At 39.4% G+C, this 16,165-nt stretch overlaps 1 protein-coding gene across 3 annotated transcripts in view; it reads left to right on the forward strand.

Annotated features, from left to right (window-relative positions):
* The first annotated feature begins 1,362 nt into the window (after positions 1–1,362).
* The window catches only part of GLCE (glucuronic acid epimerase), a 74,425-nt gene continuing 59,622 nt past the window's right edge, over positions 1,363–16,165 (forward strand). For 2 of the 3 annotated variants that reach the window (XM_075069747.1, XM_075069746.1), the window contains exons 1-4: positions 7,915–8,058; positions 8,218–8,336; positions 9,269–9,407; positions 10,693–10,793. The gene's annotated coding sequence lies outside the window, so the exon portion shown is untranslated. Of the gene's footprint in view, positions 1,449–7,914; positions 8,059–8,217; positions 8,337–9,268; positions 9,408–10,692; positions 10,794–16,165 lie in introns of those variants that run through there. The other variant, XM_032764337.2, reaches the window with a different exon arrangement.

A 16,165-nucleotide genomic window follows, 5' to 3' on the forward strand; every position in this document is an offset into this window, starting at 1 on the left:
CCTGTCTTTTTTCCAAAACCATACACTTTTGCTGAAGAGGAGAGACTTCACTCCATCATCATCATCATCTGATATGCCCTGGCATTCTACCTGTAAAGAACCAATGTTGCCATAGCAGAAAGATTGTGAGGTGAAGCTGTAGCCTTTGAGAGAATCTAAATGAGCTTCTGGGTGCATTGTTGAGTGCTACAGATTAGCAAATATCCCTCACCCTGACCGTGGCACAGTTCACTCCATGAGAGTACAGGCCACCTCTACAGCATCCCTGCAGGAAGTGTTATACAGGACTGGCTCCTGGAGCTCCATTCACATGTTTGCTAGACATTACCTGCTAGTTCAGGCCTCTGCAGATGCAGCAGTGAGATCTGCAGCACAGAAAGCATCTTTGCAGCTGGGTTCTGTGCGCCCCCCTCCAGAAGGGAAGAGTGCTACTCGGCTCAAATCACTGAGCATTTAAAATGACTGAAAGTCAGAATGGAAACTAAGTTGGCTAAAATGGATGCTTAATTTCTTTTTGGATGGGATGCCATTACTTCAGCTTTGCTACATGTGGCTTCAGACAATTAAGAAATCCCTTTCTTCTTTGATATTTTTTATTAATATTAATGTAATCTTGATACTGAGCAGTTAATTGGGTGTCATCCCTACTGTAAATACCATATTTAAACTGAAAAGTGCTTTTAATAAATGACAAATGTCGATATAAAATTCCATGTGTTCTCAATGTAACTCTAAAGGCATCAGCCTTCCAGCTTCATCTGCTCCACTAGTCATTATCTGATAAGTACTCTTTAACCTTTAAGTCTTTTGTGCTATTTGGATAGCCTTTTAGATGAAATGTTTTTCATTACAACATTGCTGCCTTCACATTGATAACGCAGGGGACCAAAATACCATCCTGTTAATCTGGGAACCAGTAGAGTTTTGAAGTTATTGAAAAGTAATCTGTGTGCTCTGTTTCAGTGGTTGGGCAAAAATGCAGAAATTGGGGATAACAGGGAGAAATTTGGGAGGAATAAACTTAAGTGTTGGTTTTGATAGTTGTTTTATATATATATATAAAACAACTAACTTAAAATATATATAACAACTAACTTAAAATATAGTCACTATTTCGATACGACACTAGAAGCGGGCCATTCCTTAGCACTGAAAATGGATAGACCATAAAATCCATATGATGGAACAATGAACGCTGAACCTTGCTTATGCTAGGTAGAGATGTTGGGAGGAAAAAGGGAATACTGATTTTCCTAATTCTAGGCGAGGCCCAGTGCTATCAAATGCTATTGGAATATTGCTAAAATCAACAAGAAGGCGCTACCGGAAGCCACATTAACTTTTGCTCCATTTAAAAACAGGTGATAAAGTTTCAAGTATGAGGATGAATACAGCCAAGGAAAAGCTTGGTTTGCAGACTTGAATGAGGGTGCAGCAAACAATTGCAGGTGTGTGGGTGTTTTGTTTTTTTTTGGTTAAAGTATGTGGTGGTGTCCCTTTAAACTGAACCTTTCTGCCCTTTTTTTCCCTTGAGCTTATGAAGGACTATTCCAGATTTTTTTGTTTTATATATAAATTAGATGTCTAGGTCCTGTCAGTTCTAGGGAGCAGCATAAAAATTCTTCATTGACTTAGTTAACCCTTTGACATAAGGTATTAGAGCTGGGCAAATTGCTGACACCTTACTGGCCACGTTGAATTGCTCTGACTCTTACGTAGTTCTTTAGTCTAGGAGAGAGAGGTAGAACATGATCCAGTGGCTGGAAGTTGAAGCTAGACAAATTCAGACTGAACATGAGGCATACATTTTTAAGTGAGTAATTCACCATTGGAACAGTTTACCAAGGATCATGATGGATTCTCCATCACTGACCGCTTTTTAAATCAAGATTTGATGTTTTTCTAAAAGATCTGCTCTAGGAATTATTTTGGGGAAGTTCTGTGGTCTGTGTTATGTAGGAGGTCAGTGTAGACGATCAAAATGGTCCCTTCTGACCTTGGAATCTGTGACTCCGTATGTTGTCCTTCAGTGTTTAGTTATTATTAAAAAGAGAAGCTTCGTGAGTAATCAGACAGCTTGTCTTTCCCTTACTAAACTCTGCCTAGTGTCCAAAATCATTTCTTTATCCTAGTATAAGTCTGTACATGGAAAAAATTGTCTCTTGAGTGAGCATCTTCAACTTCTTTCTGTAAGAATGTGGAGCTGATTGGATGAGATACACTCTTACTCTGGGTAAAGCTGCATGTCATGGGGCAGACTGTCTGGAATTAGGGATGTGCCAGAATTGGGTGTTTAGTTGCAGTGAGCATAAATGCTGGCGGTGTTGAGGGTGAAAAATCATATCCAGTATTCTGTTTCCATAGTATTCTAGCAAGGCTTATTGTTTGCTAAAATTCTGGTTTTTTCATGTTTAACACAGACTTCAATAAAAAGACGTTAAGGCTGACTGTCTAAAACTTTCATATTTGGATATTCAGTTATAATTCGGAAACTAGCATAATGTTCTGTTGTTGCAATAACTATATAAGATACAGTAGAAATAGAGTATAACTTGGTAATCTGTTAATACTGCTTTGGAAATACTGAAATTTAAGGCTGCAAGTTCTCTAACCATGGATGGCATGTAGTAATGGCTTACTAATACATGCCCCTTAGTGTCATAATATTACAGTGCAATAACTGTATAAGCTAGCTTCAGAACTGTAAACAAATACCAAAATTTAACTTCACAGCTGTGCATTGCATTTTTCTGTAGAATGCTTTGAAATGAGAAATGCAGAAGGCTGTCTCCAATTTTAGCTCCCGTACCTTGTCTAAATTTTGTCTTTGAATACGAGTGGAGCTCTTGTCCATCTTGACACATGAATTCAGTTGGCTGCAGTATCATTTCAACTATAGTTTTGTTGAATGAAGTAATGCTATCATTAGACACACTTTTCTCCCTCTCTCAGCTGTCAGTGACACAAAAGGCAGTCAGTGAACAGGATTATCTGATCAAGGACGTTAGAAGAACTTGTATGTGCAGTTATGTGAGTTGTTTCTGAGTAGCCAGGTCAGTCCCAATTATAAAACATTTTATCTCGTGCCATACCTCTGCATGTTGTTGAGATTAGCCATGGTTCATGGCCTGAAGAGTTCACAATCTAAATTAGAAAAATGAAGGGGTAGGGGAAAGGGGCAAGGAGTAACACACACACACGCACACACACACAGTTCACACTAGATAGCAGAAGAATCATCTTTTTTTTTTTAATTCTTGACAGTAAGAGCTTGTTCACGTGTAGGTATTGAGATGTTTTACAAATGGGTTAAGAAAAAAATGCTACAGCTATCTTTACATTTGTCCTCCCAACCTACTTGTTAAACTTAACAATCTTCTTACTGAGAAGGCAGATATGTTGGGCTGCTGCACTTAAAATAGATTCAGGAATTGTGTGGGCCAGGAAATTTCCTTACTTCCCCACATTCAGAAATAGATAAAAACCATTCTCAGATACCAGATGACTGGATTTTTGAAGAGTGCCTATAAATTTTTTTTGTAACTGTTGTCCCTTTGTCTGCCAGCTTTGTTACCAGAGCCCTTGTGGAATTGTCTGAATTTGATTTTTTGTTGCATAAAGGCCCAATCTCTCCTCTTAAGTTACTCATAATACCTCTATCTAGCTCCAGGTCAGAGCCATTGGCATAGCTATTTCTACCTTTTGCCTAACATCCAGTATCATCTTCCTGCTACTAATGAGGTAGCAAGGGCATTTCTAGCATTTATAAGGTGAGGGTTCAGCCTGCAGAGCCATGAAGTGCAGACTCCACAGAGAATTATTCTTCCTTAATCTTCCGTCACTCTTATTTCTTAGCAAGAGGGAGCTGCCTTCTAGACTGGAGCCTCATTGCCTTAGGATGCTGTGTCAGATCCACTGTTATGATGGATTCCCACCCTCCAACCCCACCGTGCAGATTATCCTCTTCTGTCACTCAGAGAAGAGAGCTAGAGTTCATCATCTCACTGATGTAAAAGCAGTGGGTGAAGTTACCCCCATGTGAGCCATCCTTTGTGTCCTATTTGCTCTAAAAATTAAACACAGCATTTTGGAGATCAGTTGTCCACACATACGTGTTTAAATATTTAATCTCCTTAGATGGTGCCATAAACAGATAGCTAAGGGTTAATGTCTATTTCACCTGCAAAGGGGTAAGCAAACACCTGACCAGAGGACCAATCAGGAAACCGGATTTTTCAAAGCTCAGGGAGGGAATTTTTGGGTGTGTCTCTTTTCTGTGTCTTTTGTGTTCTGTTGCTCTCGGCTCTGAGAGTGAACTTTTCTCTCTTCAAGTTTCTGTAATCTTCTGTTTCCAAGTTGTAAGTACAAAGGTAGAAAGACAGTAAGCTTCTATTGTTTTTTTTGTATTTACATGTGTGTAGTTTGCTGGGATGTTTAAATTGTATTTATTTTTGAATAAGGCTGTTTATTCATATTTTTCTTTTAAGAAATTCACCCTGTATATTGTCAACCTTGATACAGAGAACATTTTATGTCTTTTCTTTCTTTTTATAATAAAGCTTTCTTTTTAAAACCTTTTTGAGTTTTTCTCGGTAAGGCTAAGAAATGAAGGAGGGGAATCCTTGTGTTAGATTGGCTAGGTTTGAATCTGCATAGCCCTCTGGGTGAGAGGAGAGACACTTGATCTCTCTGTGTTTGCTTCAAGGACTGAAACGGTATCTCCTAGGCCAGCCAGGAAGGGGAAGCCGGCGGAGAAAAAAGAGGAGACAAGGGAGGGGTTATTTCCCTTTGTGTAGACTCCAGGGCATCTGAGTTTGGGTCCCCCCAGGAAGGTTGGGGAGACCAAGAGTGAAGAACAGGCAACTGTAAATTCCGTCGGTGCCCGCTAGCAGATCCAAGCGTAATTAAAGCTTGGAGGGTTTCATACTAGCATCGTATTTCTGAACTCTAAGGTTCAGACTGATTAGGAAAGCATGATAGTGGTGGGAGCGTGGGAAGATAAATCCAGAAGCAAGGAATATAGTTTTTTTTTCTCTGCTAGGGCTTTTAAGACCAAGAGAAAAGGGTGCTTTTAAAAGGAGCCAGAGAATATTTTTTTTCTGTTTTCTCTCTGCTCAGTTTTGGCTTGCCATTTAAGCACAAGGAGCCATTACAGGTGACACCAAGGGCTTTTGTTAAACAATAGAATTCCAGCTGTGAGTAAAGTACCCAGCAGAACACACATGCAAATAAAGTGGTTTTACTAGTTAATTTGCATATGAAAGGTTAGCTAGGAGAGAAGTTAAACAAAAGGACACTGTTGCTGGGCAGACCCCAGGAGACAACAGAGAGCCAGCAGTTCGGACAATAAACACCAGAAGGCACCCCAACACAAGACAGCAGGAACCAGGATGTCACGAAAACCAGAAGCAGTACAGCTGGAAGCAGTGGAAAAACAGATAGAACTACTGAGGACACAAATGGCCAGAGACGAGGCAACTCACAAACGAGATGGAAAGGCTACAAGAACAAGAAGCAGCCCACCAAAGAAAACTACAAGAAGAGGAGGCAGCCTACAAAAGAGAACAAGCAGCCAAAGAGGCAGCCCATAAAAGAGAACAAGAAGCCCAAGATGCAGCTCTCCAACGAGAGAGGGAGGAACACCAACAAGAGATGGAAAAACAGAGGGAGGCCTACAAACAGGCCCTGGCATTAGAACAGGCTAAGCAACAGAACACCGCCAATCCTAGCAACCCTTCGCCAATACTTCAGTTGTCCACACACACCTGTTTACATATTTAATCTCCTTAGATGGGCTGGTCAGTTTTATTTCATTTACTGCCATAGATGTCTGCACCAACAATACCTGTGAATCTGCATGGTCAAATGCACTTCCCAGGACAGTTCCTCACCTTTGGTCTCTCATTGGCTCCCAGCCACATGGTGGTGGTACTAGCTGCTCACTTCAGAAAGTAGGGAGTTACAGTAAATTCCTTCCAGGAAATGCAGTTGGCAGTGTGCTGACTTTCTGGTCCTCTTTTGTCATTCGTGTCTCATTAATTGATGCAAAAGCTCCATGGCCCCCTCCTGGATCTCATCCGCCTCGGGATCTGCTTCAGCATGAAGACTTCCCTGCCTGCAGTAAGGATAATGAGAAAAGTCAGGGAATGCCTATGCATCACTTTCCTGTATCCAGCCTTGAGGCAGTCCCCTGGGCTTAGTTTCAGGTCCTGTAGCTGTTTTCTACAAGTCAGGACAAGATAGAAACAGAAGTTGATTATTCTTATTGCTAGACCTCTCCACATAAATCTTGCTCACATATGGACCCCATATTGCTACACAGGTCCTCCTGTCCAGTCTGTACTGGTCCCTTTTAATGAATAGACACAACTCTGCCTAAGTGGAGTCAGGATGGCATGTGGGAAATATCCTTTATTATCAATGGTCCTGTGTTTTAGTGTAGAGCTTATGACAGGTTTTTAAATCAATATTATTCTAAAGTCATTCGTCTTACTGAATCATTGGTCAGCTTCACTTCATTACTTTCTGTTGTCTTATTGGGGCAGGGGGAAAAGCAGTGAGCATTTTAAATAAAAGGTACCTTTTGTTAATGGGTCTTACGTGTTCTAGGTAAAAATTATTACCAAATTCTCAAACAAATTGATGATAGTATTAGAGTTCTGTACTAAAGAACTGAAATGAGCTACATGTTGAGATTGCTTTTATGGTATGCTCTAGGAAATTTTAAGCAAAAGTAGGCTGGGGGTTTTTTTGTATGTGGTGGAATGGTGACTTTCTTAAGCTTTTAGCTTTGAGTTTTAAAAAAGACATTTTCTAAGTGAAATACAAAAACAGTTCCCTTTTGTACTTGATTTTTTTCTTCATATTTTGTAGATAGCATGTGACTGTTGTGTAACTTGCTAAATTCTTTGATTAGCATTTTAATGCCACACACTACTGGCTGAGGGCAGAACCATGTCATGAAGTTTCTTGAAAAGAAATAAATGGTACCTTTTGAAATCATGCCAGAGCATGGTCCTGTTCAAGAAAGAGCATGGTACCTCTCATGGGTGAAACTTTAGTTCCGGAATCTGAAATCCAGTCCTTGCCCCTCTCCCTCATTTCTGCTCACTGGTTGAGGTATTATTTTTTCCCCTTGAACAGGGAAATAGCATCCCCACACAACTCCACTGAATGCTCCTTGTTAGTTCAGTCCTCATTTGTACACTTCTGAAGCGCAAAGTCTGTAATGCAGGGACTTACTGCCATTTTAACTGAGTTCTTGTAAAATTCCATCTACTTCCATGAGTGTTATGTTAAGAATAAAGAGGAGATCTAAAATCATCATGTTTAAATCCCTGACTTATTGGTATCACTAGGGAAAGGTCTGGTACCCAAAATGTTAGGCTTCAGTGGGGCATATCTTGACAGGAAAAAGGGTTGTTTTTTCAGTTGAGTCAGCAAGAAGTGGCCTTGGTGGCAACTTTCTACTGCTGGACAAATAATTCCTCTAGTTTGCTGTCCCTGCAGAAGGTTACAGGGATATCGGGGATTCACTGGCCTTGTCTGCACTATAGGGGAAGTTCAATCTAATCTACGCAATTTGTGTTACATGAATAGTGTAACTCAAATTGACGTAGCTTAGATCTACTTACTACGGAGTCCACACTTGCAGTTGTTGCCTGGAGACGCTCTCCTGTCGACTTCCCCTACTCTTCTCAGTCCGGTGGAGTACAGGAGTTGACAGAAGAGCAATCTGTGGTCCATTCAGCGAGTCTTCACTAGACCCACTAAATCGATTGCCTGTGCATCGATCGCGACTTGTCGATCTCCTGGTAAGGGAAGACAAGCCCACTGACTGTTGCTATAAGGAACTACTGTATAAAACTCACTTATTAAAGTGGTTGCTGTTGCCATCTTGAAGCTGAACATTACTAATAGTAATTCCTCCATTCTGATAGGGAATTGGTGTGGCATCATTGGCAGTTCTCTCTTGACTTGTGTTTTTTGTCTGTGGAATTACCAGTGTGGAAAGTGTGCAAATTGCAGTAGCAGCCAGTTGTCAGGAATGTGAAGAAGGTAGTGAGTAGCCCACTTGTGCATTTCAGATTGCCCATTTGAAGACTGTAACAGAATTAAATTAATGGAATTGTGATAGTGTGGCTATTAAAATAGCTGATTACTTGTTAGTCTCTTTCACAATGAACAGTGATCAGTTGCTTTTGTTTCCATTCACAGCATGAGATGTGATGGTACCCAGTTCAGCCTCTTGATACTGGGTTTTATACCTTCTGAGTATGTTCGCAAAGAACCCGTTCTCCATATTTGCTAAACTCTTCAAGATCCTAAAGATCCGTGTAAGCATAATGCTCCACAGTACTGTGTTTTAGTTTGGATGCTTGCTCGTTGGATTTGAGTGTTTTGTGTGTCTCCGGGGAGATGTAAGTTAGTGTTCTGAAACAATTTTATATTATTTGGTTGTGAGACCTAATACAGTGCACAGGTCTCAAAATGCATTACAGAAGAGATCAGGTTCATTTTCCCCATTTTACTGATGGGGAAACTGAGGCATGGGTGTGTGTGTGTGTGACTCGTTCGAAGTCACCCAGCAAAGCAGTGGTAGAGCTGAGAATTGAACCTAGGTCTCCTGAATCCCAATCTAGCAGACGGCTGCCTGGTTTAAGCTATTGCTATAAGGTATCTCCAGTTTCACATACCTTTTAGACAAACATTAAAGACCAGACCATTTCTGCTATAAAACTGATTTTTAGTTTTAGTAGTCAGTCTCCTGGATGATCACTCAAAGGCTTTGCTGAACCTGGGAACTTTTGGCCATTGAAACTTGAAGGTGATAGAGGAAGCCAGTAAAAATTATTCCTGGAAAGTTAAAGGCTGTTATTAAAAACTAAATACAGATGCTTTTTAGACTCTGTGGGACTTTTGAGGAGATGTTACCCTAGTGTGCTATAATCTTTAAAAGTCCACATTCCACTATATAAGTAACTAGAGTTTGATTATTTTTTTTTTCAACTGTTCTTCCCAGCCTTTAACTTTTGATGGTTGTAAGAAAACATGAAGTGCTTTGTAAGCTGGTTTTTGGTTTTGTTGCTTCAATTTATAAATAAGAAATGCTGGAAAATGAGCATTTTGTTGTAAAGATTGTTTTGAAGGCTACATTTAAAAAAAAAATAAAGAAAAAAAAAAAGACTCCTAGAAGAAAAACTGACAATTTAATGGTGCATGATGCAGTAATAAAAATGCCTGTGTGGTTATGTTTAATCCTTTAAAGGAGAGAAAAGAAACACTGTAGTTATCAGCATTCAAAAGGCATGACACAGGCTTAAATATATGCAAAGCCTTGGAGAGACTGAAGAAATTTACTGACTATATTGCAGAAAGCTTCTGACAGGTGCATCGCATCTTTGAAAGTAAGATTTGAATTATTAAAGCTGTCTTTGTTTATTAAATTGGGCCTCCAGTGAGAAGATCGTAAGAAGAAATGTCATGCAGACTTGAGTTGAATTGGGCATAATTTGTAACAGGTATTAAAAGTAAATTTACCTTGTTGGACTAGAACAGTAAGTACGTTCAAGTGCTTTAGAAAATGAAAATTATGGTTTCAGGTGTAAAGTAGACTGTGTCTTAAGTCTGTTCCTGGAGCAGATAAACACACCTCTGTTTAAGGAGACCAGTTTGTTAGTGAAGGATAATCCTTTTAAAACCAAGAGACTTGAAGGCAAAGCAGTTCAACAGAGGAGTCTTTGTTAATTTTAAATCAGGAATGCAAGGGAAAGAGATGAGAGCCAAAGTGAGTGTTTGGGGACGGGATGATTAAAATGCTGCTTTTTGGAAAAATTAATTACGCAAGGTTTAAAGTGAATTAAAAAATTAAGTTAGATCATTTTAAACATTTTAGTTGTGGAAAAAATGTTTTTACACCTATTTGATTCAAGTATAGCATATATTTGTAACTTTATGCACACAGAAGATAAATTGCTGTTTTCAGGAAAGTGGGACCACTGCATTGGGAAATACTTTTTCTTATTCCTGTTCTCAGTTGAACTGTGTAAGAAATATGCAAAACTAACAAAGTAGATGGAAAATCATCATAAATATTGTGGGATCAGCACAGACACTGTAAACAAAGCACTTCATAAGAATGTTTAATTTAGGATATTTTTTTCTAAAACTTACTGTATAGTTTCAGGGGTTTGATTATCTCTGCAGTCCAAGTGCAGACAGCATAATCTGTTCAAGGTTGCAAATTGGGCTCCAGTTTTTGTTTAGCTTTTTCATTTTTTATCTATTCCTTTTATGCAGTTTCTCAGGTGGAACACCATGATGGCTTATTTAAAAATGGAATTCTTTAAATGTGGGATTTAAATCTGAATTCTTCAGAAATGTTTAATGAAAGCCATGCATTTTATGATACCACGAGGCAGATGTCAGGATTTACTCTTCAATTAGGTAGGATTGTGGTGGGAATAGCAGATTAGACTCCTTTGGAGCTGATGCGCTGTCTAGAGGAAGTGACATTTATGCTTTTGATCATTCAGTGATTCTGCATGTCGAGAACTGAGCCTTGAAATTCGTTGGCAGTGCTGTCTTAAGAGCAGACAGAGCTGAGTAAGAAGATTTTTACAGACAGAAAATTTAAGTACAAATGGCAAAACAGCAGGTGCTTAAATACATTTTTTTTTCTTTTTTTCCTAGGAGATCGGAAAGCAAATTGTAGGTGATTATTTGAAACTAATGTATTTTAGACATTTGAAATCTGAGATGCGCTAGAGTTTAGAGACCTTCGTTTGATTGAGGTAAGAATATTTTAAGAAAAGTGTACCTTCCCCTTTCATCTTTCTGTTTACTGTGTGTTTTTTTATTTAACTTTTCTGTCTAATCTGAGATTTTGTAGTGTAATGCATTCAAAATATACATTGCACCCTTGGCATTTAAATGGTTAATGTTCATTCAGTTTAATAACTTTCAGCTGCAAAGGGCATATGGGTGTCTATTTACAGAAGGTGTTGTGTTGATAACTGGGTTCTGTTTGGCCAGAGGGATTAAAGCAGGTTATTTATCATCAGGGATAAAACAGTGTGATTATAGTGCATTTACTCAGAGGAGGAGCTGGTTGGTTGTTTTTATTTTATAGTAGATCTGTCATGCAAATTAGGTTTCATGAAATTTTTTTCATTTGTTTTGTAAGCAAAAGTAACTACGAGGGGGTTATAGGGCAGAGGAAGTGTTTAAAATTTTTTACCTTAGAGATATTGTGGTTCTATACGATAAACCAATGAAAGCAGAGATCAGGTAAGCAGCTGTTATGGGTATCTTGGCAACATAAAATTACTCAAGTGCTAGTGCATATTTATCTCTAACCATTTAATTTTTTTGCCAAACAGCCTTTTTTTATATAAATGTATGTAAATTACTATTGTCATGTTAGATAAAAATGAGTAGTGATATACTGCCTTTTTTCTTAAGAATGAGAATGGAACATTGCATATTTGTACTAACAACTTAGTTTTGAAAAAATGCTCGCGCGCGCGCGCTCTCTCTCTTTCTCTCATATATATATATATATTTATGAAATATGCACATAATTTTAGAAAACCAAATTACAAAGGAGGAAAACCAAAATTAGAGACCAGCAAAACGTGTCTTGAACTTCTGGTGTTCCTCTGACATGCTCTGGCTTACAGATAAAAGCAGAGATTAAACTGCTATACAAGAAACATTTCAGTGTTTTATATTAAAGGAATACTTTAATTCTATGTCTAAAAACTAATATACAGAACCCTTTTTATGTCTAAGAAAATAGTGGATTATTTGTTAGTGTGTTTTTCTTTAAAATTTAACTCGGCTTATGTAAGGTATTTCTTGTGAATCTCAAACTAACCTGACCATAATTTCCCATGTTTGTAACCTATATTGGTGTTCGTGATCTGTTATGAGATGTAGGACTGTCAGATGAGAGGGAGTTTAAAATGTCTTATTTTTTAAATTGGTAAATGGTAGCAGGAAGTAGGAGTTGAACTGCTAACATGGATCTTCAGTGCAGGTGGTAGCAGAATGCTACATAAGCAGAGAAACAAATTTCTTCCAGAGTTACACTAGTGCTGTGTGTACAAAGCATCCATTTTGTGTTATGAGTATTGTGAATTGTTCCTTCTGTGCAGTTACTAAATGTAAAAGAATGTAGCAGATCCATTTGAGTTTTGTATCAATCACTTCAAATGTACAACATCCCATCACTTTAGTGTATTCTCTGCTAAGTCAGCCTCTGACTTTGAGAAAAATTAGTTTGATTTGTCAAAGTAATCATACTCCTCAAACCTTACCATACTTAACTGATTGTAGAATATGCTTTTTTTATTAACTTGTAGGCAATAGAATTTGACTATTTTGGGAGTAAATAAAGTTTTGCTGTCGGATTTTAAATATGTATTCTCTTAAAAATGCTTTGCAATCTGCTTATGCAGGCATCATGAGTTTTATATTTAAATTGGAATGAGTTTTTTTTTTAGGATGAAAGTGCTTGCAGATCTGAATTGTGAGGGATAGATGAAATTAAGCTGTGGAAGTACTGATGGCAATCCACAAAGCTTTAATGTGTTAATGTAGTCTAGGCATTATCCATATTTAGAAGCATTTTAGATTGAATCCTGGAGAAATTCGGACTCCTGTCTTAAGCATGTTTCTGAAGTGATGGATGGTGTAGAACAGTAATATGAAGGAGCTCCTAATGATTATTTTGCTGTTGCTGTAACTGTGTCAGCGTTGCTAATTCCCTCAAGTTCTGTAAAAAAATAAAACTTAGAGGGGGTGGGGGAGTGACTGATGTTTGTAAAATGTCTTAGTTTTGTGTAGAGACCATTTTTCTCTTCATGAATTATTCAGTTTTTTTGAGTCTGCTATATTGCAGTATTTAATATACTTTAAATGACACTGAATCAGTTAATATGGTAAAGGGAAAAGATCTAGGTTTATTGAAAAATTCTCTGTCAGTTGTGCAGCAACAGTGAAGAATGGCTTGCTGACTTGAAGTGAAAAGTATATTTTATGACCAAAACATACCAATATACCTTTGCACTTGGTGTTATCCCATCTTTAAGACGAGTGGGCAGATCAGAACTGGGAGATTACAGTTAAGCTCTTTGGGACAAGGGACCACTATGCTTTTAGTACAGTGCCCAGCAGAATGGGGCTCTAACCCTGATTGGAGGTTTTGGGTTCATTCCAGTATGTATTCGACTCTATCGAGACTGGACATTAATTATCAATCTAATTTCTTATTATCTGGCATTAAAGTGGTTTTAAAATTATTTGAATAACTGACCTGCTGCCCAGAAGGATCAGTCAAAAGGGTTAAAAAGGGGCTGCTGTCCTTTGCAGGGAAGTAAGTCTGTTCTTGTCTTGTACAACATTTAAAAAACAATTTATAAATATACATGATGGAGTGGAGGGGCTCCACTTCCATGACGTGGTGGACCCATGTCATTCCGTCTGGTCCCATGTCAGAATTTTAAAGCATGACTATGTGGTGTGCTCTGACAGATCAGTGCAGGTAGCGTAGAGATGTCGGTCTTAAAACATAATTTATGTGTGTACAAGCAAATGCTTTAAAGTAGCTTTTTTTTTTTCTGAATGATATTGGAACCTGATTCTGACAGCTTGATTCTCTTTATATTGCTAACTTGGCTAGAAATGAGAGTATGGCAGTAATACCTACAGCGTAGCACACAGCTTGGGAAAGCCGACTGTAGTGTGAACCCTCATAATTGTGTCGCTTCCGCCAGGCTGAAGCAGAGGTTCTTAGTTGGACCAGATCACATCTCAGGTTCTGTGGGTTGATCCTTTTATTGTTTTCTGAGGCCGCCAGTCCACTCCTAGTGGAATGCCCTTATCACCACCTACCCAAATGTGCTTGAGGGCAACTCATGTTCCTCAATATGTGTAAACAATGAGCCCTCTCTCCTTTTGATAGCCTCTATGGGAACTTTCAGAGCTAGCTAAGAGCACTTCCGTAAACATTTTGGGCTGTTCTCCTGTTCTGCTTAATGATGCCTGATACATCTGTCATAGCAGTCTGTGTTAACCAGGCCACAATCTAAGCAGTTTTACCCAGTCCGCCCCCCCCGCAACACCCAAATAGTATATATCGGAACTTGTATGTATCACACACAATCAAACTAGGGGCCTGAAGTGTGTGTTGGACACTCATTTTATTGCAAATGGGTAGCCGTTAGACAACATCCAGTTGTCTTTAGAATTGTGAGTTTCTTTCTATTTTTGCCCCTTTAGTTCCTGTGGTGGAGTCACAGGTCCGATGCTCTGGAACTGCTCGGTATGAAGCCAGACAGGACTCTGGGCACACTGTCCAGGGAAAAAAGCCTCTTCGGCTATGGCCTTCCTGGTCTGACCTCGGAGCATTCAGCATCCCTGTTCACACCCTACACTTCTCCTTGGCGGGTCCACCTGGATGGGACTTTTGGGGAAGCCAGAGTGTCCTGCTCCCCAACTCCACAGTCAGCTGTGACTCTAAGCCAGTGTTGTAAAACTGTACAGCATAGAACAGAGCTTGTTAGCACAGAAATCCAGTGACTTTCAGCAGAGTCAGTTTTGAGGGGGACCTTGGGCTGATGCCCTCTCTGAGTCCCAAACTGGAGACTGCCCAGCTTCCAGCAGCTTGACCCCTGATATGCCTGTTACTCCTTCTCCTGGTCTTTGTCTTGCTTCCCGCGTGAAGTGTCACGTGGTCGCATCCCCCTCCTGGGTCTCAAGTTACAAAGGGCATTGGCTATCACTTACATGCAGGCAGCTGGAGCCTCTGCACCTGGCCCCAAGGGTCTCAGCAGAAGTCTCTCACCCTTATTCCCACCACCTAGGCATTGGTGCAATACACAGGGAAACTGAGGCACACACAGTGTTAATGCGAAACAGTAAGACTCACACAGGCTCACATACAACATAACAAGAGAAAATACCCACTTTGTTACAGCTCCCAAGTCTCACTTTAACCAGCAACCTGTGAAACTTAAGTTTTCAGGAAAGTCTTGCCCACTTTAGATGGGGAAAGGCGCCTCACCACTCTTGTGAATGGCATGATACTGCGCCCTTTGTGCAGCCCAGTTGCCAACTTTTGATTATGTGAAGCCCACTATCGCTCAGCTGGGCAGGATGAGAACAGATCAGGAAATCCAGTATTTGCTTCCCGTGTGGCCTGGTTCTTTCATTGAAGACAGACTGTCTCAGATACTGAGGTTCAAACTCACTTGACTCCAAGCTACCATTTTTGAGCTGAGACTTCCGCCCATAAACCAGTGGCAACTGCTACTATCTTCCTTTCTTATCCTTCATGGAATCTCACTGGTCTCCTTCACCCTGTAAGTTAGGATTTTGTTGGGACATCCCAAGTGGGCTTTTCTTCACCTTCCTCCCCGTATGTTGTAGTTGTGTCCATGAGCAGTCTTGAATAAACCAATCAAAGTTGCTTTAACTGAATGGGGCTGCAGCAGGGTGTATTCAGAAGGGGCAACTTCTGTTCGGAAATTTCCACAAAAACAAATTCATTTTATTTTGTGTGTTGTTCAACTGTTCACTTGTGGAGATGAGCCCGGCTGAATTCCAGGGGCAGTGTCTGAGTATGCGTTCTTACAGTTATAGTGAAAGTGCCACATCACCGTGTTCAGTACTTTAATGTGGTAGTGAGATGTTCTCAAAATAGGTAGCGCACAAGCAATTTTAAACAGTGTGGTATGGCTAATGTGTACTTACTTTACCTCAAGTAACTAAATGTTTTATACTCGCACATATATATATATTAAAAAAAAACCTGGGCCTAATAAGCTCAAATATTTGTGACAGTAGGACAGTATTGTTAGGATTTAAACCTATGACAGCACAGGCACTAGTAGGATATCTGGAATTGAAACCAAAAGGAGTAATGTGTAAACTTTCCTTGGGCTTTTATAGCAGTCAAAGGATATTGGCAGGTTTTTGAATGTTAAAGATAGAAGGTAAAAAATAAACATTTAGATGCAAGGAAGAGATCACTACTTACTTTGTAATAAAGTTGGTTTGTGAGGCAGTAGCTTTATCTAGTAAACATTAACATTTCTTTAAAATCCCCTGATAAGACTGTAGGGACCACATGTGCAAAAGGTGCATGAATTTTTAGTGTCTT

The sequence above is a fragment of the Chelonoidis abingdonii genome, chromosome 9 (genome assembly GCF_003597395.2).
Source record: "Chelonoidis abingdonii isolate Lonesome George chromosome 9, CheloAbing_2.0, whole genome shotgun sequence".
In the NCBI taxonomy this organism is placed as follows: Eukaryota; Metazoa; Chordata; order Testudines; family Testudinidae; genus Chelonoidis; species Chelonoidis abingdonii.